The 26905-nt window shown below is 38.7% G+C and overlaps 1 protein-coding gene across 7 annotated transcripts in view; it reads left to right on the plus strand.

The window, feature by feature from the left end:
* Positions 1-5943: 5943 nt before the first annotated feature.
* MFSD3 (major facilitator superfamily domain containing 3) overlaps positions 5944-26905 on the plus strand; it is a 1502303-nt gene continuing 1481341 nt past the window's right edge. For 4 of the 7 annotated variants that reach the window (XM_044060839.1, XM_044060837.1, XM_044060842.1 and 1 more), the window contains exon 1: positions 5944-6014. The gene's annotated coding sequence lies outside the window, so the exon portion shown is untranslated. Of the gene's footprint in view, positions 6015-6309; positions 6573-26905 lie in introns of those variants that run through there. The other 3 variants (XM_044060840.1, XM_044060841.1, XM_044060838.1) reach the window with 3 other exon arrangements.

A 26905-nucleotide genomic window follows, 5' to 3' on the forward strand; every position in this document is an offset into this window, starting at 1 on the left:
ACCTATTACAACAAACACAGAATATGCTGCATTTATACAAAAGTATTACACTATTACACTGAGAATTAAAATTCTTTAAAGGGGAGGGGGTGAACACATAAAATGCTGCATGTATAAAATATATTACACAGACTTAAAATTCCTATTCTGTAAAGGTGTGGGGTGTGGGTGGCGACCTTTCTTGGAGGTGTTTTTTATTGCATTTATTTATTGTCCCACTGCCTTAGAATATTGCTTGTTGCTTTATCTCCAGAAAAAAAAAAGTTTAATGAAAGGTGTGTGGGGGGGGGGGGCAGGGGGGCTTGCCCTCTTGCAAAAGCAATTACTGCACAACATTATACCAAAGAAAGGTGGGAGTGCACGGGTTATGGGTATGGACTGCAAAACGGGAACTTGTGGATACTGCATACATACTGCCCTTCTGACCCGCTTCTTACCCTACAACACAGTATGTGGTTAAGTACAAAGTGACAAAGCAAGTCAACACCCAGGTCAAGCGGTGCTTTCCACGGTGCACTTATAAACGTAGAATATGAAAACAAGTTTATTTAATTTCTGTTTTACATATCGTATACTAAAAGCTGCAGTAACTTTAATTAAAGGTAATATAAAAAGCATGAAGCCTATGTTAAAAACGGTCAGAAAGTGAATATTCACAATTGACATTCACCATGTCACTGTATAATCTGCATGGCTTGTAACTCAGCCAGCCCTGTCAATCATATAGCCCCCCTATTCCTGCGCAAAAATCGTGGTGGGGTAATGTTCTAATACAAAGTCAAATGCTGTACAGTTGAAAGGTATGCCGAGGACTGCATTCACTAAATCGTGACAAATATTTACGTTTTTTACTTCGTATCACTCAGAAATTGCATGGGAACATAAAACCATTGGCGATATTTTACTTGAAGGCCTCACCTTGCGTTTCCCGCAGAAGTGGGCATGTCGCGAATGATCGACGACCAGGTCTGCATATGTAATGAGCCATGAATGACATGGCATTCAAACAATGCAAACAAATGGACTTTTTTTGCTACAAATAAAAGCATACTCTTGAAGAATTTTAGTTGCTTGTTACAACATTTTGAAGTGCTTCAGGTATAAAAATAATAGCTTTTTTGCTAAAATAAAAGCCCACTTTTTAGAATTTTAGTTAGTTGGTAAGCGATTCAAATACAAAAATAATAGCTTTAGTCAACTAATAAAGGGAACTTAGAAAAAAAAGGACACTTGCCCTTTTCATATCCCCCTCCCCGACAAGGACACACCTGCCCAAATAAGGGACTGCCCAGCCTAAAGGAAAACTGGTGGTAACCCTAGGTCAGGACAAGAATAAGACGTGAGCTTATATACTTTATTTTGAACAAAAAATGTATCGCCCGATTAAATCATTAGCTAAAAAGTGACCATGCAGTTTACCATTTAATTTAAAAGAAAATATACTTTGCAGACAACCAGATGCAGGAACAAAACGAGTTTCTGAAATATGTCTTTTATTTAATAAATACACATTTCTTTGTTTATATTTAAATAAGAAACAAACAATTGTTCACGAAGACAACACAAGACACATACTAAAATCCGGACAGTGTATTAACAGATTTGAAATGTATTTTCGTGACTGGGCATATGTTATAACGGTAAATGTAAGTGGTCTAGCTGAAAAACAATAATAATAAAAAGTCACTTCACAGAAGTTCTTGTTATTTTCCCTCTATGAGACATATGGAGACTAATTAATAACCCAGAACGACTATTGCCAAGTCAGCATTAGTTTATTTCAGTTTTCTGCTACAGTGGTCATTGGATAAGGACAGTCACACGTCTTACAGGTAGTATTTACTTTCTAACTTTACCCTGTTTGTATCATTTACTTTCTGACTTTACCCTGTTTGTATCAGAGTCCTTCAGAAAAGTCCAGCTTTATTGATTACATGGCACGTTTCCCACTCACTGTGAAGCAGTAGTGTACCTCAGCTAGCAGGTATTGCAGCTGGTTGCAGGATTCTTCGAGGGAATTACAAAATAGCACAGGGTTTTGGGCGGGGCTTGCTATGGTGCATCTGGTGAGGCCCTCAAGTAAAATACTGACAAACCTTTTATTCTAGCAATTTTAAAAGTTTATATCAGCACTATTTAAAATCTGTTCTCAAGGGACTTCTCCCCTTATTATTTTAGGCTTTGTAAAGATTTCTTGAGCTAAGAAACTGATGGGGGTGAGGCGCTAAAAGTTAAGCCAGCTGTTGAGATTGTTTTGCACATTCCAACCTCTTAACTGTACAGATTTCGTAGAATATGCAGCCTTTTGCCTCATATTTTTGGTCCGCTTTTCATAAAATTGTGGTTTTCTGGCAAATGGCAAACCATTAAAGATTGAAATAAAAAAAAAATGACAGACATTTGAATTTCAGACTTCATACCATTCAGAAACTTAATCATCATCTTCTTTCATCTGTTCCCGTTAGGGGTCGCCACAGCAGATCACCTGTTTCCATTTCTTCCTGTCCTCTGCATCTTGCTCTCTCACCACATACATAAACCTTATCTTAGGCCTTCCTCTTTTCCTGTTACCTGGTAGCTTCATCCTTAGCATCTTTTTCCCAATATACTCAGCATCCCTCCTCAGCACATGTCCAAACCAACGTAATCATGCCTCTCTGGCTTTGTCTCCAAACCTTCCAACCTGGGCTGACCCTTTAATATACTTATTCCTAATCCTGTCCACCCTTCTCACACCCAGTGCAAATCTTAACATCTTTAATTCTGCCACATCCAGCTCAAACTCCTGCCTTTTTGTCAATGCCACTATTTCCAACCCATATAACATAGCTGGTATCACTACCCTCTTATAGACCTTTCTTTTCACTCTTACAGGTACTCGTCTGTCACAAATCAGTCTTGACACTCTTCTCCACCCACTCCATCCTACCTGTACTCTCTTCTTCACCTCTCTTCCACACTCACCGTTACTCTGAACTATTGAACCCAAGTATTTAAACTCATCCACTGCCACCTCTACTCCTTGCATCCTCACCATTCCTCTATCCTCCCTCTCATTCACACACATATATTCTGACTTATTCCTGCTGACCTTCATTCCTCTTCTCTCTAGAGCATATCTCCATCTCTCCAGGGTCTCCTCCCCCTGTTCCCTACTCTCACTACAGATCCCAATGTCATCTGCAAACATCATAGTCCACGGGGACTCCTATCTGATCTCGTCTGTCAACCTGTCCATCACCACTGCAATTAAGAAAGGGCTCAGAGATGATCCTTGATGTAACCCCACCTCCACCTTAAATGCATCCGTCATTCCCACCGCAGACCTCACCGCTGTTACACTACCCTCGTGCATATCCTGTACCACTCTTACATACTTCTCTGACACTCCTGACTTCCTCATACAATACCACAACTCCTCTCTAGGCACCCTGTCATATGCTTTCTCTAAGTCTACAAAAACACAATGCAACTCCTTCTGACATTCTCTGTACTTTTCCATCAACACTCTTAGAGCAAACATCGCATCTGTAGTGCTCTTTCCTGGCATGAAACCATACTGCTGATCACTAATCATCACGTCCCTTCTTAACCTTGCTTCCACTACTCTTTCCCACAACTTCATGCTGTGACTGATCAGTTTAATCCCTCTGTAGTTACTACAGCTCTGCACATCACCCTTATTCTTAAAAATCGGTACCAAAACACTTTTTCTCCATTCCTCAGGCATCCTCTCACTTTCCAAGATTTCATTAAACAATCTAGTTAAAAACTCCACTGCCATTTCACCTAAACACCTCCATGCTTCCACAGGTATGTCATCTGGGCCAACAGCCTTTCCATTCTTCATTCTCTTCATAGCTATCCTTACTTCCTCCTTGCTAATCCATTGTACTTCATAATTTACTATCCCTACATCATCCAACCTTCTCTCCCTCTCATTCTCTTCATTCATCAACCCCTCAAAGTACTCTTTCCATCTCCTCAACACACTCTCCTCGCTTGTGAGTATGTTTCCCTCATTATCCTTTATCACCTTTACCTGCTGCACATCTTTCCTAGCTCGGTCCCTCTGTCTAGCCAATCGGTACAGGTTATTTTCTCCCTCCTTAGTGTCCAACCTTTCATACAACTCTTCATATGCCTTATCCTTAGCCTTCACCACCTCTCTTTGCCAGGCACCTCATCTCCTTATACTCCTGTCTACTTTCTCCATCTCTCTGACAATCCCACTTCTTCTTTGCCAACCTCTTTCTCCGTATATTCTCCTGTACTTCCTCATTCCACCACCATGTCTCCTTGTCCTTCCTCTGTCCAGATGTGATACCAAGCACCTTTCTAGCCGTCTCCCTTACTAGCTCTGCTGCAGTTACCCAGCTATTTGGTAACTCTTCACTGCCACCCAGTGCCTGTCTTAACTCATCCCTGAACTCCACCTCACAATTACTCTTTTTCAATTTCCACCTTTTGATCCTTGGTGCTGCCCTCACACTCCTCCTCCTCCTCTTAATCACCGTCATCCTACAAACCACCATCCTATGCTGCCTAACTACACTTTCTCCGGTCACCACTTTGCAGTCTCCAATCTCCTTCAAACTGGCCCTCCTACATAAGATATAATCCACCTGTGTGCATCTTCCTCCACTCTTGTATGTCACCCTATGCTCCTCCCTCTTGTTAAAATACGTATTCACCACAGCCATGTCCATCCTTTTCACAAAATCCACTACCATCTGACCTTCTACATTCCTTTGTTTAACACCATACCTACCCATCACTTCCTCATCCCCTCTGTTCCCTTCACCAACATGCCCATTGAAATCTGCTCCAATCACCACTCTCTCACCCTTGGGTACAGTCATCACTTCATCCAATTCACTCCAAAATTTTTCTTTCTCATCCATTGCACACCCAACTTGTGGAGCATATGCACTAACACCATTCATCATTACACCATCAATTTCCAGCTTCATTAACATTACTCTATCCGACACTCTTTTCACCTCCAAAACACTATTAGCATATTGTTCTTTCAGAATAACTCCTACGCCATTTCTCCTTCCATCCACACCATGATAAAACAATTTGAACCCACCTCTGATACACCTAGCCTTACTCCCCTTCCATCTGGTCTCTTGCACACACAATATACCAACCTTCCTTCTGTCCATCATATCAGCTAGCTCTCTCCCTATACCAGTCATACTGCCAACATTCAAAGTTCCGACCCTCACTACCACAGTCCTAGCCTTTCTCCTCTCTTCCCGTCTTCGGCCATGTCTTCTGCCTCTTCTCCTCCTTCGGCCAACAGTAGCCCAATTTCCGCCAGCACCCTGTTGGCTAACAGTACTGGTGGCGGTCGTTGTTAACCCGGGCCTCGACCGATCTGGTATTAAAGTATTTATTGGTGTCTGCATGAAATAATTGGCGACGTTTTACGCCAAATGCCCTTCCTGACGCAACCCTCCCCATTTATCCGGGCTTGGGACCTGCACAAAGAAATGCACTGACTTGTGCATCCCCATTAAGAAACTTAATGCTAATGTAAAACCTACTGTTCTATTAAATTTCTAAGTCTGTAAGAGCAATATTTAAAATAGTCCATATTTGTGGTCTTCGTCTAAGTTTTATTAATTTGTCCAGATTTCTTGCTCTACAAGGTAGCCTTGAGATGTATGACTCCAAAACAACGTTTAGAAAAAACACGTTCGGTTTAAACAACTTCATATTATCTTGACGTATGCCAAAAACTGACAATGCGAGTTCATTAATGTGGCCATACTACCCAAAATAAATAACACGAAAATATTTTAACTGTTACAGTGTCCTGATTTCCCCCGCAAAAAGCCTTCTGTATTACTTATGAAAACATGCAAACGAACTGTGACGTCATTACTTTGTTAGAGCTTTGCTTTTTCATATCTCGGGAACCGTAGTTTTGTAGGATTTGGGGGAAATGTAGTGCTTTGCGTGGTCTCATGGTGATTTGGAAACCTGTCTTAACGGTGTCTAGTGTAAGGTTAATTGGTTTATGGTTAATTGTTTGAACTGCAAGAGCATTATGCTATTTATGTGTAATATCTTGTAACAAACCATTCTTGTTTAAGTATACTGGACATGTTTGCGCCAGAATGTATGGTTTTATAATTTAGGTAGAAGGTTAGGAAGCGTTACTGTTTCGCCACAAGGAAAGAATAACGTGAATACATCTCTTTTTCAAGCTTTGGGTGCATGCTACACTGTTTATTTTAACGCCATGTTTGTTACATGAAACTAGGGGGCGTTTCAACGGAAGTGTCCGTACATTCTCAGGTACGGTTTTACATTTCTTCTACGTTCCCCGTATGTGCAGTCATAGTGCCTAAGCGGTATTTTGCACGACTCGACCTTCATCCTCTCACATCAGAGTTTTTGTAAAACTTCATCTGCTTGTAGGTTGCACAGTAAATAAAACATTCGCGCAGATGTGCCATCCTGGTTCGCAAGCACCATCTCATTCATTGTTGTATTGCAGTAATACTGATACTCTGGTTGGTCTGTGCATATGGAATGTCTTTTGGAGAAAGTAATTAGTAAGAACTATTTTACTATCCCACTTTCCTACTTAACAAATAGTGATACATTGTCAGCATGCATGTTTAATTTAGTAGAAAGTCTGTACCGGAAGTGTTTGGCTGTAAATTTATGGTCCGTTACACTTTGTGCCATTAGGAGGAACGCCAGATATAGAATACTTTATTTATAGCTCAGAAACTTAGTTTAGGTGGACGGACCATTGGAGAAGACTGCCCTTCTGGAATTACCAGCTTTCATATCCTCAAAAGAGCAGCACCCATATATCAATTTTTCACAGAGCATAGGTGTTTACTATTAATATTAATTAAATATTAATCTATTCATCACACAGCTCTCAACCTTCCATCTCCAAAATGAGGAACACTTGCCTTCATAATGTGGAACATATGGGCAAAATGTGGAACACATACTAATGGTTTACTAATAACTTCAACTAGGAAGGTCATAGGATGGTTAAAATATGCCGGTTTTACATATGAAGAAGATCATTTAATGAATTAACATGATTAATTTCTATTTATAATGGATTTCAGTTAAAAAAAAAAAGGCGATATTGTAGTTGAGGTCCTCACCAGTTACTTTCGCGCAGAAGTGGGCGTGTCGCAAATTGAGTGACAACCCGGTCTACATATTACTTGGGGTTTTCGACAAACTGGCAATAGATTTTATATATATATATATTTACATTTTAGGTCGATTAAAACTTGCCGTTACCCACAATATGTGCATATCAAAGTCCAGTCATGCTGCAACACCCTGTAATACTTAAAGACTTAACCCCACAACTGAATGAAAGAAAGAAGCGGTTACACTTACGTTACGATTGCGTGCTGTACTGACAGCATATAACCATTCAAAGTGTCAATATGAGATTTTGGTGACTGACTATTAAAAGCACTGTGACAACGGAAACACTTTAGTTTAAATAAGAAGCTATTACACGTTGTATCAAATCCATAATTTTAGCAGTTGGCAGTCCTCTTAAGAAACTGAAATACCCCAAGGTTGAGAAAGTGTTTTTTTTTTTTTTTTTTTTTTAAATGTCGGTTCACGCCATACCGGTAATTTACTTTCAGTTTACTGTTATATTTACTATCCTATTACAACGTCAAGTGCACATTTTTCCCTTCGGTTGTACATTATTGGGAGGGAATGCATATTCATGAATGACATATCACGGGGGTGGGTTTTGGGCGTGGCTTGCTACTGCGCATCTGGTGAGGCCCTCAACTACAGTATCGCCAAAAAAAATTCCCAACACTGAATGTGTGAAAGACTCTTTCAATGTGGAACTTTGAGGAACATGAACTTTTTAAGACCCCAAATGAGGTATGTTCCTCGCAATGAGGTACACTTGAGAGTTATGAATTCACAAGGGTCTTTTTAAGCCAAGCCATGCATCCCAAATCTCTTATCAAGAGTATGAAAACTTGTCAATGTAAGCAGGGGCTTGGGAGATGAAACATTTACAAGCAAGGGCTTGGGAGACTAACCATTTGTAAGCAAGGGCCTGGGAGATTAACCATTTACAGGCTGCCTGTGTCCAGTAGAGATGAAGGTGGCAAACCAGGGATGAATTTACAGTTCCCCATCAAGTTGTCCAAGTTACACTTGAATTGTTTTAGGGAGGAGCTCTGCTTCACATCGATGGGGTGCCTGTACCAGAGAAGGGGTAGTCTCTGGGATACATACCTATCTCTCCAGCAGGTCCTGTTTATATCCCAAGCAAGGTTTAGCATGGGTAATTCTGGTGCTGATTGTTTTGTGGTTGTGTTGGAGGCCCTTCAGAGTGGGGTCTGAAAATTGTGTGCCAGGCATATATTTCCCATCAACAGCCTGTAGGAGACAGAATACAGGGACAGGGCCATGAGGTGGTCTGCAAAGGACATGTTATTTATGCCCTGTAATCTTTTAGTGAGGAACCTGTGTGGATGTTAGAGTTGTTAGATATGCCTGATTAGGTATGTATCAAAGGGGTCATTGTGCTTGATAGGTCTGATGAGTGCCGAATACAGTGGAACATTGACTTCCTTGGACTTAGATGCCATACCTTTGTTTGTAAGTTGTACAACATAGAATGATTTCCTCACTACTGTAGACATGCAGTGGTCAAAGGCTAGATCACTGTCTATGTTTATCCCCAAGTCCCTGATTACTGAGTCAACTCTTAGGAGTGTGGTGTCAATATGATAATAACAAGGAGTGGATGACTTCCTGAAGGATACTGTTTTGTATTTATTGGCATTTAGTGTTCGTCCATGGCTCAGACACCAGTTGACTGCCTGTGTTAGCCCTTTCTGGAGAACATTTGTGTCAGTGGGGGATTCAGTGACAGCTCCTAATTTGCAGTCATCTGCACATTTAGTCAGCCAGAGGCCATTAACATTGGCCTTGACTTCAGAGAAGTAAATGCCAAAATGGAGCTGTCCCAGAACAGATCCCTGAAGGTCTCATCTTGTGATTAGCTTCTTTGTAGAGGTGGACTATCCAATTCTAACTTAGTTTTTACCTAATCTCTTGAGTCTGTCAATGGTGCCATAGTGGGGTATTGTATCAATTCCCTTGGCCAGATCAAGGTAGGAAGTTTGAAGTATTTTTACACTCATCCGTTGCTTTGGTGACCTTCTCAAAGAAATCCACTAGGTTGATTAAGCATGACCTGCCCTTGACAGGGATCCAGTGTTTGCAGGTTTCCTATGTTATTATTGATCATTTCCATAATAATTCTTTCCATGGATTTGCATATGAGATTAATGAGGCTTGTGGGTCATAGCTTCCAGGGTCTATAGATGGCCCACCTTTTGCAGAGGGATGACTGTTGCTGTTCTCCATTCATGAGGCATGAAGTCTGTTTGGAGGCTGCAGTTTAAATAGCAATTCCAGAGGCCCTAATAGGTCATGTTTCATGTTATTTAGAAGGTATCCTGGGATATTGTGTGGGCCCATTGATGCATTGTTCTTGGCCTTATTGAGAGCATTAGGTAGGGGAGTTATATTTGATGGTATTTCCTGAGGGAAGGTTGAGGGACAGAGAAGGGTAAAGTTGGAGCTGAATTTGTTGGCCAGTAGGTTTGCTATATCTTCTGGCACAGTTTAGGTGGCTTCTTTAACAATGAGCTCTGCACACAATTGTGCATTGCCTTTGATGTGGTGGACATAGCTGAAGAATGCTTTGTGGTTGTCCTTGGCCTGGGAGGTCAAATGTACTCAGATTTGGTGTTGGTAAGTTGTATTTATCCTCTGAGTTGTTTGTTTTGTTTGATGAGAGTGCTTTTATCGTGCTGCATGCTGCACCTCCTAATTTTTGCCACAATTTTCTTACTTCTGTTATACAACCTCTTGATGTGATTCCATCAGGGTGGCTTGTTTTTTTTTTTTTTTTGAGTTAGTTCCGTACGTGATGGATACAGCTGCCTCTGTGCAGCTATTAACATGTTTGTATAGGATTTCTGTGATCAGTTTTGCATAGGCAGCAGTGTTCTCAGGGTTTATGGGGCTTGAAATTTTGTCAGGTTATCACTTAGTAGGAAGTTAGCCTTAGAGTATTTCCTGAATATTCCAGGGTTAGCTGGGGTTCTAGGTTTTATTTTTGTTTCAGTGGAAGCCATTTTGTGGTCTGACCTTACAGAGAAGACATTACACTAGTGGGTGTGCAGTACTCTCTCATATTAGTGAGGAACAGATCCAGTATGTTTGCATCCCTGGTTGGTGTATTGACAGTCTGGTCCAGGGCGTGTGTGTTTACAAAATCCAGAAACCTCTGTGTCTGTACATTTGGTGTCATATATGATTCCCAGTAATATGGTATTGGGTTGGATGGTGAGTGTTTCCCATAAGTTAAAATACATGTTAAGGGTTTCCTGGGTCATAAAGGGGAACCTGTAGCTTGCAAGGAAGTGGTGTGGGATTTTGCTTATGGTGATTTGAACATGGAGAAGCTCAAGTGCATTGTCCTGTTTGACCAGCCATGAGATGTATTTATTTTTTTATGTAAATTCAGACACCGCCATCTTTAGTCCCTGTCTGTGTAGTAACTGGTCTAACTTAATCAACTGTAAGAGTACAGTATACAAATGAAACATGATTTGATTGTTACTTCCTCTGTTTCCTGCTAGTACTTGCTTCTGCTAGCTGTTTCTGTATGATTTTGAGTTGTGAAATATTGTGTTACTTCTTTCTGGTATCTGACATAGCATATGTTCTATTACATAGTTAGGCCACTGATTCTAGTAACAGTAATCTAACTACGTGACTGACATATTTTTAACTTAATTGTTCTTAATTGTTGTGCTAATATTCTACTTAACCTCACTTCATGTAGGATTAATTTAAGGCTGTGCAGGTCTCTACAGACTCGTGTCTGGACGTTGATTCCACTTGATGAGCTCGAAATATTGAATTTCGACATTTCAGTATTTCAACCTTCTAAAGTGAATCCATATGTACATATGTATTAATTATATATTATTTTTTAAATATGTGTATTATACCTCTCAACCTGGAAATATCAAAAATTTGGGTAAAGGCCCATGAAAAGTAGGTACAACTGGCCAAAAATCTGTACGCTGATTAACATAAAATTTGCATAGGTAATTATGTAATGGTGCCCACTCCAGTGGAATTATGAGATGCTGACATTCAAACGCAAACTGAATTACAAACAAAATATTAAACTCAAACTAGAACAATGTTTTATTTATATTTTCAGACACTTGACAAGAACATTCTGTCTGCAAATCAATATGGCATCCATTAAAGTCATGGCGCCTAAGACAGTAATCCTTTCTAACAAAAGTCCACAAGATTAAGCAGGGCTAAATTGAGGTGAATATGTTGGCTGAAAGCCTCTAGCACCATTGTGCAGACCATCGTCTTACAGAGATGTTGGTGTGTAGCACCTCTAACAAGCCACTATGCTTATTCTCAGTTATCTTCAAGTCAGATGAATGCATGTGGGAGGGTGTCATCTCATCCCTGGACCAAAAGATCTGCCCTTGATCTACTATTATTCACAGTCTTTACGAATTAATGAAAGCTTCCTGTGGAGCAAGTTAAGCAACAGATCTAGATAACATACAGACAGTTTCACACTCTTGTTATTTCTGTAACAGCACTGCTGAAGCATCTTATTAGCTTCAGAATAGTTTATTTAATAAGCTCTAGATAAAGAAATCAGGGTTTTAATTCACCGTTTCTTGGTAGAAGGTGATTAATTTCTCAAATAAGCCACAACAATCCTGCTGACCACTGGGGATTCAAATTTGAAGCATATGTTAAATTGTCTGCATTACACCTAATTCAAAAGCTTAAGGTAGACCAGTACATAAAAACAGCTGCAATTAGGGCAAAGAAAAAAAAATAGCCTAATCTGCAGGATGAAGAAGTTTATGCCTCCCCTCAAGCTGACATCACCACAACTAAACAATTTCTATTATCATGTGTCTGTGTATCTTCAATGTTCTTACTACACTACTAGATCACCACAACTAAACAATTTCTATTATCATGTGTCTGTGTATCTTCAATGTTCTTACTACACTACTAGAACGCACATTTAACAAAACTGTTAAGTTTCCATCTGCGAACCAAGCAATATCTAATTATTGTGTCTTGTTAAACAGCATTCAGTGGATTGAGTTCAGCAAGCACTTGAATAACTCCAGCCTAAGAACTGTCAACATCATTAAATGCCAAAACGTCCTTTTTCACCACTTAAAGTTATACTGAAATGGTATAAACCATTTTGCCCCATCTGTTCCACACCTGGACAAATTTTGGTGGCGCGTCTTAATGTAAACAATCGTTATATATGAGAGGTGAGACATACAGTCAATAAATCACCACAGTAATTTTACTTTCTCAGACACTAGCTCAGTATCTCGGGAACAACCTACCAGTCTACACAAAGCAGCTTTCTCACTCTACTTCAGAAAAATCTGTATGAAACTACCTGTCTACAAAGCAACTATTAATATAACTGCTTCCTATGAGTCATGTACAGTCCTTTTCCTTTTTATGGTTCCAATTTCAAAAGGTACAGTTGCATGTCTGTAGTGTCCCGATGAGTTTTTAGCGTGGTTGTGGGTGCTTGCATTGCCATCTGCTCTTGTGGTTTCATTATGCATGACCTGTGCAGAAGGCTCTTGGGTGGCAGACAAACTTTCTGTGGACTGGACTGTATCAGAAGGTTGAAAACCACTTACATCAAAAAGAAAAAAAATGCATTAAGCTAAACAAAATGAAACACAAAAGGTCCCATCCCAGGCATGAGACAACTAATATGTTTAAACTGCATATTTAAAACAATGATCAAGATAACCGCTTCCTAAAAGTTTATAGTAAAAAAATGCTTAACAATTTAGTAACATCAAGAATAACAGGAAGACAGATTCTAATTCTGTGGGTGTTGAAAAGGGTCACAGACAGTCACTTATATAGTACAGAACACTCGTCTTGTAAAATAAAGGGATCTCTTGCTTACAGTGAAATTAACAATTCTCTGGGCTCAAGGATTTAACTCTTAAATTTGTATATTCCACAGACCAATACTCCTCAAAACATCAAGGACCAAAACGTTAAGCCCCAGTAAAATATTTCTGAAGAACCAGATAAATGCAAGAAAGGTAGCATGGGAAAGCAGCAAACACTGCATAAGGAAAACTACCGTGAAAACATATGGTAAAAGTAGTTAAACAGAATTCAGAAATGACTACTGTAAGGAATCCGTAAGTCCCAGAAACACATAAAGGTAAAAGACACTGTTCACAAAACACAACAAATCGCAAGCTGCTGCCAGTTAGAATCAGAAGCTGGCATTTGGCAGAAGCAGAACTTAAGTTTAACTTAAATTGTAATTTTTAATTTTTGTAATAAAATACTGTGTTTAAATTATTATATTACATTTGTAATTTGGTTTCTGGATAAAGTCATATTCTCTGACGATGTGCCTAGTGGATTTTTAGTTACTTTAAATTGTAAACAGCTGCTCTGCTCACTGTTGTGCTGGCCTGCTGCTATTCAAATCCAGGTTATAAAGTTTAAACACAGTCCAAGCCTCCGACAGGCTGGCAGTCTGCCTAACAAAGTGATGTCATCACGCACGCCCCAAGTCGCCCCTACACATTGATGACATTGCAGATGTATACGCTAGCAATGCGTGGTGACATCAGCATTAAATTTAAAGTTGTACGCTCCAAAAACGACAGAAAAAAATTGGGAATTAAAGGGACCACTGGGGAATTTGTGGCACCTCACTACTTTGCCCTCAAAGCTGGTAAATACTGAGGAATTTGGTACAGTTGAGAGGCATAGTTTGTATATGTCTGTATGTATGTATGTATCTATCTAATATGTGTGTAGATATATACATATTTATACATCTACACACACACACACACACACACACACACACACACACACTCTCTCTCTTTTATAATGGAGTGTAAATCTAGTCTTTAAACAAACCGAAGAGAATATCCTCCCAGGGATACACTCCCTAACTTCAGGTTTCTCAGTCTGAATATTCCTTTAGTTAGATAACAGCGTAAATCAATGAAGTGTGCTTTGCAATGGAAATTTGCCAGTTATCCATTTGGCTAGATTTTACCCAGTCCTGTCTTGTGCTAGCGACTGTCATTGTTTTCTGCGAGCTATGGACCTTGGTTGATGATAGTTTATTTTACTGGATATCTGTCTTCTCCACACTGTCTGTTTAGCTTCTAGTTAGGCTATTTGTTTTATTTTTTTTGTAAACGGGGGTGCTAATACCCTACTTAACCTTACTCCGTGTAACACTTTCTTGTAGTGGCATGTCAGGGAGGTAGAGGGATTAAAGAGACTGCTAACCACCTTTAGAAAGCACATCAGACAGTAGGATTACTGTGTTCTAACATGCTGCTGTGATGTGCCTATGCTTGAATAGTACTCCCAAAGCAATGCTATGTAACTTTGCTACACACACGCAGACAGACAAGTATGATACTGCATGTATGATAAAAGATACATTTTTAATATCTTTATTAAATTATTACTAAATAATTAGGCAAACATACATTATTAAAAAGTAAACAAACCATATTAATATGTTTCCAGTTACATACATATGCTGTTTTTCATAAATATCCTTAGTCCAGCATTACATAAATTGCTCAATTCCTGCCTTCTCTTAACCTCACTCCTCCCCTAGAACATTATTCTGCATGTATTGTTCTCACAATTTCCATTTATTTCTTTGTAATTTGCTCCTTCCATTTTCTAAAGATCCCACTTGTTTCTTTTATCTTTGTTACAATAACCAGTATTTCAAATACTGTTGGTTTAGACTTTGATTTCCATTTTCTAGTAATTGCTTTTTGGCAGCCACCATGGCCTTACTATGTTTAGGCAATTCAGATTCTGTGTCCCAGCCCAAAAGAATAATTGCTTTAGTTACACCCATTTGCTCACCCAGTATTTCTGACAGGGTACTCTGCAGGGAATTTTTAAAATCTGCCAATTCATTACACTCCCAAAACAAATGTTCCCAGTCATCCCTTTCTTCCCCATCACACCACCACCATTTGCCACCTACCTGAGGAAAAGTTCTTTGGAGTTTGCTTGTGATATACAATACCTATGCAAACACTTCCAAGCAAATCTCGTAAACTTTCTAGACTTTATTGCATACTTGGAAGCCATATGTATGTCCTCCTGTTGTTCCATTCTAAATTGCTTTTTGAATCTTTCTTCACAATCTTTTCTAACTTCTTCTGATTCTTATAGTAATCATGCAATATTTTATATACCCTACTAATTACCCTTTTTGACAACAGCAGCTTCTGTTCTAGGGACAAGTAAAAACACTACCAGAGCAGGTCTTTCCCTTAGGATTCACTGATCCCTTTCTCTTTGCCTGTACTCTGATATCAGTCCCTGGCAGGGAAGTCCGTCTCTAGCCTGCAGTTCAAATGTCTTATTGGCATCACCCCCATTCTATTACCTTCCTCTCACTCTCTAGTTATTTACTCTGAGTAACTTTGTTCCTTTGCCAGTTTTCTCTAGTAAATTCCAGCTCCATCTTGCCTATTGTCTGTACCCCTACTTGCAGTCATTCCTGACAGAAAAATCTCTTTTCTCCATTCCCGTGTTGGCTTAGTCTTAGAATATTTTCCAGTTTGTTAATATAATATTGTTTATAGCTGTTGTTATTCTCCTTAAGGATCTGTATCCAAATTCCCATTCTATCTTTGTTTCTTAAATTTTCCCTCTGTTTCATTATCATCCTTTACTACTTTGAATTATAACTTTCTGCTTGTGTTTTGTGTGTGCATTAATTGTGTAGGTCTGAATACCCCTGCAAATCAGGTAATCCTAAAATCACATTGTTCTATTGAACCCTTGCCCTGTTTCCCTCCCAGATAAATTCCTTTTATTAATTATTGCCAGCAACTTCTCTTCTGGTTGATAAAAATATGCCTGACCTTTATATAAAACTAAAGGGACTAAAAACATTTTCACTGCTTGTGTCTTACTATCCATATCCATAAACAAAAGTTTCCTGTTTCTTAGCTTTTGTATTATCTTTTGTTTATTCTCTTCCCACACATTTATAGCTGCCATAACTTTTTAAATCATGCTCCTAAATACTTCATCTTATCATGTCCCCATAATATGGGTATTGCTGAATCAGTTCGTGTGTGGATACATAATTTACAACTATAGTCTTTGTTTTATCTTCATTAATTTTATATCCCAAAAACACTTGACTTGTCTCAAAATATTCTGCAGCACTGAAATGCTTTCATTGCCTTACTCATAAAACCCCAACTTACTCTATCATATGCTTTCTCTGCATCAAGATCCACCAACAACAGCTGTATTTTCTTACATTCTGCTTATATCTGGATCATCATTTTTTAATGTTGTCAAATGTTTACCTCCCCTCCGCAAAATCATGTTGATCAATATCTATCAATTTTGGCAATGCCTTTGTCATTATTTTAGCTGTTATAGAGATAAATACTATATGATTTAAAATTTTATGGGTGTGCATGAAACTGGATCTGATGGGTTTTTACCGTTTTTAGGTATTACAGCCACCAGGGCTTTCTTCCAAGATGTTGTTGTGTTCCCTCATTTAAAAATAAAACTGTTAAAACCTTTCCAGATCATTTCAGTTTCTTCGTCCTAACTTCTAAACTTCCACAGAAATACCACCTGTTCCTGGAGACTCTCCTGCAGCTTGATTATATATCACTGACCTCTTATCTTAACCGTTTGTTGTTGACCCCTATCTACCTCTAACCGTGGCATAAGTAAGTCTTCCATAAATATTTCCATTTGTGTTCTTGATTTCCACAATTCTCTGCTTTATACAAATTTTCATGAAATTCCCAAAATGACTCTAATACCTGTGTAGGATGTGTAGTTACATTTCTTGTTATAGGCTCCTAAAGTTTGGCGACAACCCTTTCTACTTTCTGTTACCTAAATCATTGTGCTAAAAGTTTTTGTACTCTGGAGTTATCATAAAAATGTTGGTTAACAGCAATCTTTCTAAACTTATGCATAATATCCAGATACAACCCTGTGTTGTCTTTAAAAGGATAAAGAATACTTTGAGATGCAAATGCTATATGGCTGCTTATTCCTGTAGCTGCTGCAACTAAGGTGATTTGGTTGTGTTGTCTTTAATATTAAGTAAATCAGTCTGAAGGGATCAGTTCCCCTCAGCCTTGAGATTTACTGTTTTTTAAAACTTATACGAAGTTATGCTGCACGTCTTACTTAGTGCTTTGTTGCTGTTCTTAACTTCCTGGTTGTTTTTATATTTATAATGCCTCCTTCTGTGGTTTCTCCATAATTGTTTTATGGTTTGAGATCAGTTTTCATCCTTTTTTCTGTTTTTCATTCTGTGATGTTCTGCCGCCATATAATTCTCTGTGGAATGCCCTCTAACCCTTGATGTCATATGAAGGATTCCACTAAGATTGTCATTTCAGTGTGTGAAAGGAATTCTGATGTGACTGGGGTGTTTTTTTCAGGTGACTGCAGTGTTATCCAAGTTGTTGGTTTAACTTCTAATGTTGGAATTCTAAATCCTTACAGGGAAGATCATCATTTGAGTTCAGATGACCGCGTTGGTGATGTTGATGAGGCTGTGTGGCCTCTTCCATATCACAGTGAAAGGCATTTGGGAAATCATGAATTGTATGGGTTCTGCTAGGATATAATGAATTGCTTTGGCTGGTGATTACCAAATGACATATGTATATATTTTCAAACTGGTGAATGCACTACTTTCATTTTGGGTCACACCTAACTGTTATCACTTTGCATGGCTGAGAACTGGTTTGAGTGGCATCAGTATGTGTATGGGTGTGAAGTGTTTTTTTTTTTTTGTTTGGTTTTTATTGGTGGAAGTTAGTGAATGGTATGGATCTGTTTAAAAAGTAGGAATTACTATGGAATTAGGAATGAACGCTGTAATGATCTCACAGAAACTGTGTCTCAAACATTGTTGTAAACACACACACACTTGCTCTTGAGCAAGGGAGTGACATTTGGTGCATTATTTAAATTTTACTGTAATGTGAACTTTTTTTCATTTCTAAAGAAAATGTAGTATGAAACTGTTGGACAGGTATGTAGTGCAGTTTATGAGGCAACAAAGGCTTATTCCTGAAATTAATTGGATGTTGATAGAGAGAGAGGGTGGAATGGTGATAGTGCTAGGAGTAGAGCATGTAGACAAACTATGAGGCACACTTGGGAGTCTGGGTGAAGTATGCAGTGGTAGTGTGTTAAAGTCCCACATATGTGTACTTAACATGACATCATGCTGATGGCTGTGTTTAACAGAAAAATACATTTCAGGATGCCAGTTGAACCTTTCTCTTGACAGTTTCAGCTAGGAAAAAAAAAAGTAATTCCACTGCTGTTGCAATGCATGACAAACAAAACCAGAACATTTTAGAAAAAAGTGCAACAAATTATTTTTAAGATGTACCACATTCAAGTGGCTGCTGTGTTTAGACTGTTGTATGTTGGAACTGAATTTGAAGGTTAGAAATGTAGGCATTCATCCTTTGACAGCTTCACTGTGGGATCATAGTGGGTGTATCCAGTGGTGGCTGGAGTGAAGAAAAATCCTCCATTGGCTGCTCAAATATATATGACAGCTTTGAAATGAACATTGCATGCTTGGAAGAGTGTTTCATTACATTCTTTTTTTCTGAACTAAAATCTCACTGGCCACGTAGAACCCATGTTGAGTATCTTTGGTTTTGTATGAAAGACTGTTACAGAAAAGGGAAAATAATTAACTTCAGTTTAGTTGAGCAAGAAGTTGGAGTTGTCAAAATGAGCAGGAACAATGACCAGGAAGTTACAGGAGAAAGGTGTGGTGAAAAAATATAGAATATCATTTTCAGCAGTTCTACAGAAATTCAAAAGTTGTGCTGTTATGTCTGCTTTTATTGCTTATAAAAATGAGTGAGTAATACTGAGCATGCTGATTAGATATCAGAGATTGAGTATTGGATGCTGTTGACAGTGATACCTAATGAGCTGAGAGGTGTCGGGCAGTAGATTGTGCTGTGAGTCTCACAGTAGTTGACTGAGTGTAGAGTCTGAAGTTTTTTAAAGATGTTTGAATGCCATTAGGTGTTGTGTCAAGACTTGTTCAGCCTGCTATGCCCCACCTCCCCAGCAAAGCATCAGGTCATATACTCTTCAGTTTCATTGCACAAGTTACAAAGGTTTATGTACTTTGCTTGCTTGAGACCACTCTTTGGTAGTGGTTCAAGATTGCAAATTTTGCAGCTAACTGGCTGAGGCTACACTTGATTCCTTAAGGCTTCCAGATGTAATTAACACAGGAAAGTGTGTTTCTGTTTAGGATTTCTAGAAATTGCTGCAGCCTGCACACCCCCTCCCATTGGAAAAGTAGGTCAACACTGAGCTTGTCTTAATATTCTTAAATTTCATTGCATATATGAGCACACATTTACATACTGTGTTTTTTATTTTGTTTGAAATCTGAAGGGAATACTTAGTCTCAAACAGAAAAACAACTCACTGGTGAAACTGGATTAATGCCCGACACACCCAGGTAAATACAGATAAAATCCAACATAGAGGTGTGTGGCAAAACAACAGCACTGCAAAAACTTTATTCGAAAAAGTACTAAATAAAACACAAGAAAAACGTAAGCGCTTTCACAGTGTATCCCACTGCTTCCTCAGACGTATTTACAGAAAGGTCTAGCAGTTCCATTTAAATACTCCTGTTGTAGTCAGTCAATTAATTAAGTTAAGGTAGATTATCCTTCCTTAAAGGTACATACATAAAAACACTTTTGGAAATGTGAAAAGTGCTTTAAAATATATAATTTAAAAAATACATAGGATATATATATATATGAATGAAGATGATGATTATATATATATAAAAGCATTTGGTACTTACATAATATCGCAGCCACGTTATCGCGACCACGTTTCAAACCTGTCATCATTATTCATATTATTGAGAAAGGAGTCATTGTGGTAATACGCAAGTACTGAAAAAAGTTGTCTCTCCAGAAGCTTTTGAGCAGTTTCTCTCTCTCTTTCTCTCACACACGGGTACATTCATGTTAAGATCTATCTGGATCAGTTATAAGAACTGTGTGCAAATCATTCCATGATAGAATCTGAATAAACTATATATGATATAGTGTTTTGAGTGCAATACTAAATTAGTTCTCACAGTACTAGGGAGACTGAAAATTGTTCATAGTTACATTTGGTGGTAGGCAGCCCTATGTCTGGCTTAACACCCTTGCCTTCGATCGGTGAAATTGTTCAAAATATAGAGCTTAAGAAGTACTAAATGTACATCAAACATTGGTTTAAATATTCTGCAATTTTTTGTGTTTTGTCCCTGAATAAATTCATTGCTGTCATATGGAAATTGTAAGTTAATAAGGCTATTCTTCTTATCAGGTTCCCGTTAAGTTCAATGACTATTACATGAAGGAAATTTATGCGCGATTATGGGGAAATACATATAAAATTCGAAATTGCAGGATCTTGGAAAATTCTCAAGTAGTCTCTCTCTCTCTCTCACACACACATTTCACTGAGTTATAGCGATCTTGAAATAATGTAAAAGGTTTTCGGGTTAAAACAGTTGTTTCGGTGTAAATGTGAAAGTATTTGGTCCTGGCTGCTTTAATATATTTTTCTAAACGTCAGGGAAGGCAGTTCTTTTGCATTAAAATGACAGCTGCAGAGTATACTAACTGTTTGCATCGTGATTGCGATAATACACAAGTACCAAACTTTTAAATAAACTTAGATGCTTTTACAAAATACTAAAAACGCATGCTTACATATGAACTTAAGAAGCACATTCACAAGATATACTCACACAATATATTCTGGATTAATGTCTAAAATTTGTATTAAAATCTGAAAAACAGTGGTGTGTTTTATACAGGTGATGTGATGGACAGATGGACCAAAATAAAGTTATATATGAAGAGTATTACATTTTTACATCACAAAAGTTAGGATCATGAAAAGGACTGAAAATACTCCATGAACTAAATGAAATATATGGATATAGAAATATATACGTAAAAATATGGATACACATAAAAATGTAGAGGGCATATATATAATATTTTATAAATATATGTAAAATGTGAACTGTAAAAACAGATTGAGCATAGATGGAGCTATGCTGAGGTATTCATGACATGTCTGGCAAGAGCATTGGTTGGAAGCTGTTTCTGTATGTCATACAAATGCTCCCTAATTCTAAACTTGAACTTTCTGTCTGTTATTCCTACGTAGTAGGCCATGCAGGTCACACAGTAAGCTAGATATACCAAATAAGCTAAAAGATGGCTGATATACCACATATTCCCTGATTTCTGGGTCCCTTCAGCAAGAAACCAAAATGTCCTCTTTAGATCCGGGTGAAAAAAATGTCTGTGTGTTACTAGCATATTTTAGCGGCATTCTCTGTCTTGCCTTACTGCTTTTACTATTTTCTTGGGAGTCATGCTGTCTGTAACCCCTCATCATTTGAAAAAAATATTGAAACCTCATGTTGAAGAAAACCGCCTTATTCTAAGGGACTCTTAGCAGTATTATGAACCTAACAAGGATTTCAGGGAGGTCATCATGGTGTAACCCTAGATGTGCAGTCACTATTTACTGTTATTCCCAATCATGCAGGTGTAGAAATGTTACACAGTTACTTGAGGAAACATACATCACTCAATGCAGCTAAAAGAGGTATGGTAGCCTTACTAATGGAGATCATTCTGGAGAATAATGTATTTATATTTGACAACTAGTTACATCTCCAAACACATGGAGTAGCCATGGGCACCCCATGTGCAAATAGTTATGCTAACATAGTGATGGCAGTATGAGAGGAAGATTTTATAGTAAATGGTGACTTCAGAATGTATGTAAAATTTTACAGATGATTTGTAGACGACATCTTTATTTTCGAGGACCCTCATGAAAAATGTTTTCAGTGAGTTGAACATCTCAATCATACATCTGATTTTCTAAAATTCACGATGAAACACTCTACAAAAAACATAGCCTTTCTGGATGTGACCATTAGTATTGTAGACGAAGGAAAGGTAAACACAGAAATTCATAGAAAGGAATGCTATAAGAACGCATATCTACATAGAACAAGTATGCATCCACAGCATATATTTGATAACATTGTAAAAGGACAAGGGATGCGGTTGTCTAGATTATGTGCAAAACAAAGTAATTTTGATGAAGAAATGCTACTTTTAAAAGAAAGATTTACTGAGCAAGGTTACCATGTAGACAAGGTCAACACAGTATTAAATCATGTAAGGGGTAATAGAACCACAAAAGGAAGACCATATTTCTCCCGAATGATGAGGGGTCACAGACAGCATGACTCCCAAGAAAATAGTAAAAGCAGTAAGGCAAGACAGAGAATGCCGGTAAAATATGCTAGTAACACACAGACAGCCAGAAATATTTTCAGAAAACATTGGCCTATTCTAGCAGCAGACCCAAAATCGGGGAAGTTGTGGGTACTCTTTCAGCTTTAAGATTATGACAAACATAAAAAGGATTCTCTGCTACCCAAACACTTTAAAGAAAAAACTTAGTAAAGGAGCAAAAATATGCAACAGTTGCAATTTTTGCAAATTTATTGATGTATCAAATCATTTTTTCACCCGGATCTAAAGAGGACATTTTGGTTTCATGCTGAAGGGACCTGTGACACAGAACATTTGGTATATCTAGCTTACTGTGTGACCTGCATGGCCTGCCACATAGGAAAAACAGACAGAAAGTTCAAGTTTGGAATTAGAGAGCATTTGTATGACATACAGAAACAGCTTCCAACCAATGCTCTAGCCAGACATGTCATGAATACCTCAGCACAGCACACTTTTAAGTTTCATATGATAGAGAACAATAAGATTACTAATAGGTTAGGAGACATTAGAAATAGGACTGAAGTCAATGAGACTAGATAGATATTAAGATTAAGGGCAGATGTTGGCAGTGGACTTAATGACAGGGTCCCTATGAGGCCCATTTTACAAGCTAGACCACTTAGAAAATAGCCCCATCTATGCTCAGTCTGTTTTTACAGTTCACATTTTACATATTTTTATAACATTTTAGTATATATATGCCCTTTACATTTTTCTGTGTATACATATTTTTATGTTTATATTTCTGTATTTTGCTTTTATCCATATCCATATATTTCATTTAGTTCATGGAGTATTTTCAGTCCTTTTCATGATCCTAACTTTTGTGATGTAAAAATGTAATACTCTTCACATATAACTTTCTTTTGGTCCATCTGTCCATCACATCACCTGTATAAACACACCATTGTTTTTCAGATTTTAGTAATTTTAGACATTAATCCAGAATGTATTGTGTGAGTATATCTTGTGAATGTGCTTTTTAAGTTCATATGTAATCATGCATTTTTAGTATTTTGTAAAAACTACTAAGTTTATTATATTTATATATTTATACTAAAGGTTTTTCTATATATGTATCTTTTAAATTATATATTTTAAAGCACTTTCATGTGTTAAAGCACTTTTCATATTTCCAAAAGTGTTTTTATGTACGTAAGTGGATAAGCACCAGTCACAATAACTACAGAAATAAATCCAACGAACTAGCTGGTGAAAATTAGAATGTACAATAAAACGTTAACAGATGGAAAGTAAAGGATTACTTTATTTAGTACTTTTGCAAATACATACTTCTTAAAACTAAGGCATTAAGTGCCATTGTTTCATCTCACACCTCTGTGGTGGACTTTATCTGAACAATTTAGTCTGTTAGTGTTGTTGTGTTCTTTTTTTTTTTTCGGTTAGGGGTCACCCACAGCGGAACTCCGATCAGCTAATTATTGGCCATGATACAAAACAAACCAAACATTTAAAAACTTTCTAGCTGAGAATCCGCCTACATTCCATACTGTCTACCTCAGATAATTAGTCTGTTTAGTGTGCTGAGAGAAAAATTTGTATCCTATATTGATACATACACTAAATCCATATAAGCATCAATTATCTAACTTGTAATAAAAATGTATATTCATCAAATACAAGTAAATAATAATATAAATAGTATAATAAAAAACTTATTAAAAAACTATTAAAATGCAATACATATAAAAATGACTTGTAAACATAACTTGATATATTCCTAATGGATACCATATTTAAAGAAATATACTATGCCAACTAGTACCTATGTGTTCCGTAATAAAAAAAAAATCCCAGCTCTTTTTGAGTGCATGTTCATACCCTTTTACCTCCAAAATTCTGTTTGAACAATTGCACTTAAAATAAATGCACATAAAATAAATCCATCATACTGGCTCGAGGCTAGCCCCCATCTCAACATACCTAGTGATAAGTTACCCAGTTCTCCTTTACTGCTTGCAGCGTCGAGTTTGCTCATACTGGCTCAGGCTAAGTGTCTTTTTCTTTTTGACTAAATTCTAACTTTCAGATAAAGATAGTGTTATTTTCTGGATATTATTGAGTGTTAAGAGAGTTTTCTGATTAGATTAGCTCCTTTTCTAAACTTTTCCTCTGCTGCTTTTGTTGTTGTTGTGGCCGTCATTTTTCTTTAGGCCTTCCTTGTCCTTGTGAACCCGTTTTGACTTAGAGGGTTCTTCTTTCAGCCCTGCGTTTTAATTAAAGGGCTTTTTCTTCTCTTCTCTCCCTTTACAGGAGCAGCAGTTTAAGTTAGAGGCTCTCCTCGGTTGGGGGAGTTCACCATTTTACTTAGAAGCTCTTCCCCTTACCTCTTTTTTTTTTTCAAAAAAAAAAAGTTAATGTTGCAGTTGTAGTTATAGTGATAGTTAAGTTTTATTGTTACTGTCATTTTTCTTGATGTCTGTTGCAATTATTTGATAGTATATCTAAGGATTCTACTAAAGAGACAAAACCTCGGGTTTTAAAAGGTGTGACTCGTGCTGCCAAAAGATGTCCCTTACGGATGGGCACATGAGTTGTGTTTATTGCTTAGGGGCTGTCCACCTGCAGAACTTGTGTTCCATATGTCATGCCTTTAGTTCTCGGGTTCTGTATGAGAGGAAAAATAAGTTGATTTTGTGTGGCTTATTGAAGAGCCCCTTCGATGCTTCTTCTGAGGGTACTCAGTCAGTTAAAAAACAGGACAAGTCCGCTATCCTATCATCCTCGTCGGCTCCAAATTCGGAGCCATCCAAAGCAAAGGAAAAAAACTTTGGGTTTGTCGGATCCGAGTGTTGGTTCCAACAATGCTCTTTCTCCGGCGGCTCCATCTAGTCTTGGAGCCAGTCAGGACACACAAGAGAACCAGGTCTCCCTCTCTGGAACCGGTGTGGTCTGTTCCACAGGCTCCACTTTTGCAGTCTGTGGCAGGCAGTCATTGGTCTTCTACCCATTTCTGTCGATCATCCAGGAGTCTTTCGGATGATGATGTGGAGAGGGTGGTGAAGAGGCTTCTCAAGACACCGGCATTAGCAAAAATATTATTGAGCCCAGCCCATAAGGCAGTGGTGCCGACAGTCCAAATAACACCTGTATTGATTCCTCCACCGACTCCCTTGAGTTCGGAGCAGGAGTGCATGGAAGTCGTTGTGGTGGAACTGTCTGTTCGGGTTACCACTGGTCTCTTGGTTCCAACTACCACTCTAATCTCCTCGTTTACTCAGTCTATCGAGGGATCTGGGGGCCGATGTTCTCTCGTCGACTCCGAGGGGGAAGTGGCATCGGACACTTGTCCGATCCCGCTCTCCCTCTCGGAGCTTCTGCGTGGGTGAGCTCGGCTCCTACATTGGCCTCGAAGCCATCGCCTTCGGTTTGGAGATCTCTGGTCTCTTCGGAGCTTGGGACTCATTCGGGCCGGGAACGAGGTGATGGAGTGTGCTGTCCTGTGAAACTGCTCCACCCTTGGCTTCATTGGCTTCTACCCCTTCAGTGCCGGTGTCTGCCTCCAAACCTTCTTACCCCCCCAAAGCATAGGGAACCCATACTCCAGGATGCCCCATTGGGTGACCCACCTCATCTGAAACCTCCCCAGAGCACCTTTCAGAGGCTGTCCTTCGGAAGAAGAAATGCAGGAAGAAGCATTTGGACTCCCCTGTGTCCCTTACTTCAGACATGGACTTGGAGGACTCAGAAGAGTCCCCACGGTCCCCCTCTGAGTATGTCTCTTTTGCAGACATCCTAGAAATCCTTAGAGGGGTGGCTGGAAATCCCTTGCCCCTTCTGAGGACGAGTCTGTGTACCTGGATGCATTTGGTTCCCTACCCTCCACCTCTTGAGTGTCTCTGCCTTTCGACCCACTGCTGGCCCTAGTGAGTCGGAAGGCGTGGAGCTCTCCAGAGACTATGGAACCAGTTCCGAGGAGGCCCAATAAATTCATAACTGCTCCAGATTATAAGCCTTTTCTATCAAAGGGTGTGTCTGTTGATGCTATGGTGGTGGCGGCGGCAACCACCAAGAAAGAACTAGCGAAGACTTCCTCTTCTGTCCAACTGCCGAACAGAGTCCCATATGATGGACAGGTATGGGAAGCGTATGTTTTCTTCAGTGGCCTTTACTCTCAGGTCACTGAATTATTTGTCCCACTTTACATGCCTTCAGAGGGATCTCCTAAAGGAGTTGGGAGATACCCTACAGCTGAAGGAGCTGCAAGCAAGGTGGCTTCACAGCTTACGACCTTGACTTCTGTAGTTAACTCCTCCATGCGGCTGATCTCTTACACAGCAGGCACAGGAGTTGCCTTGCGTAGACACTCCTGGATGCGCCTTTGTCAATTTGCG

This window comes from Protopterus annectens, chromosome 2.part0, assembly GCF_019279795.1.
Source record: "Protopterus annectens isolate FY-2018-M chromosome 2.part0, PAN1.0, whole genome shotgun sequence".
In the NCBI taxonomy this organism is placed as follows: domain Eukaryota; kingdom Metazoa; phylum Chordata; order Ceratodontiformes; family Protopteridae; genus Protopterus; species Protopterus annectens.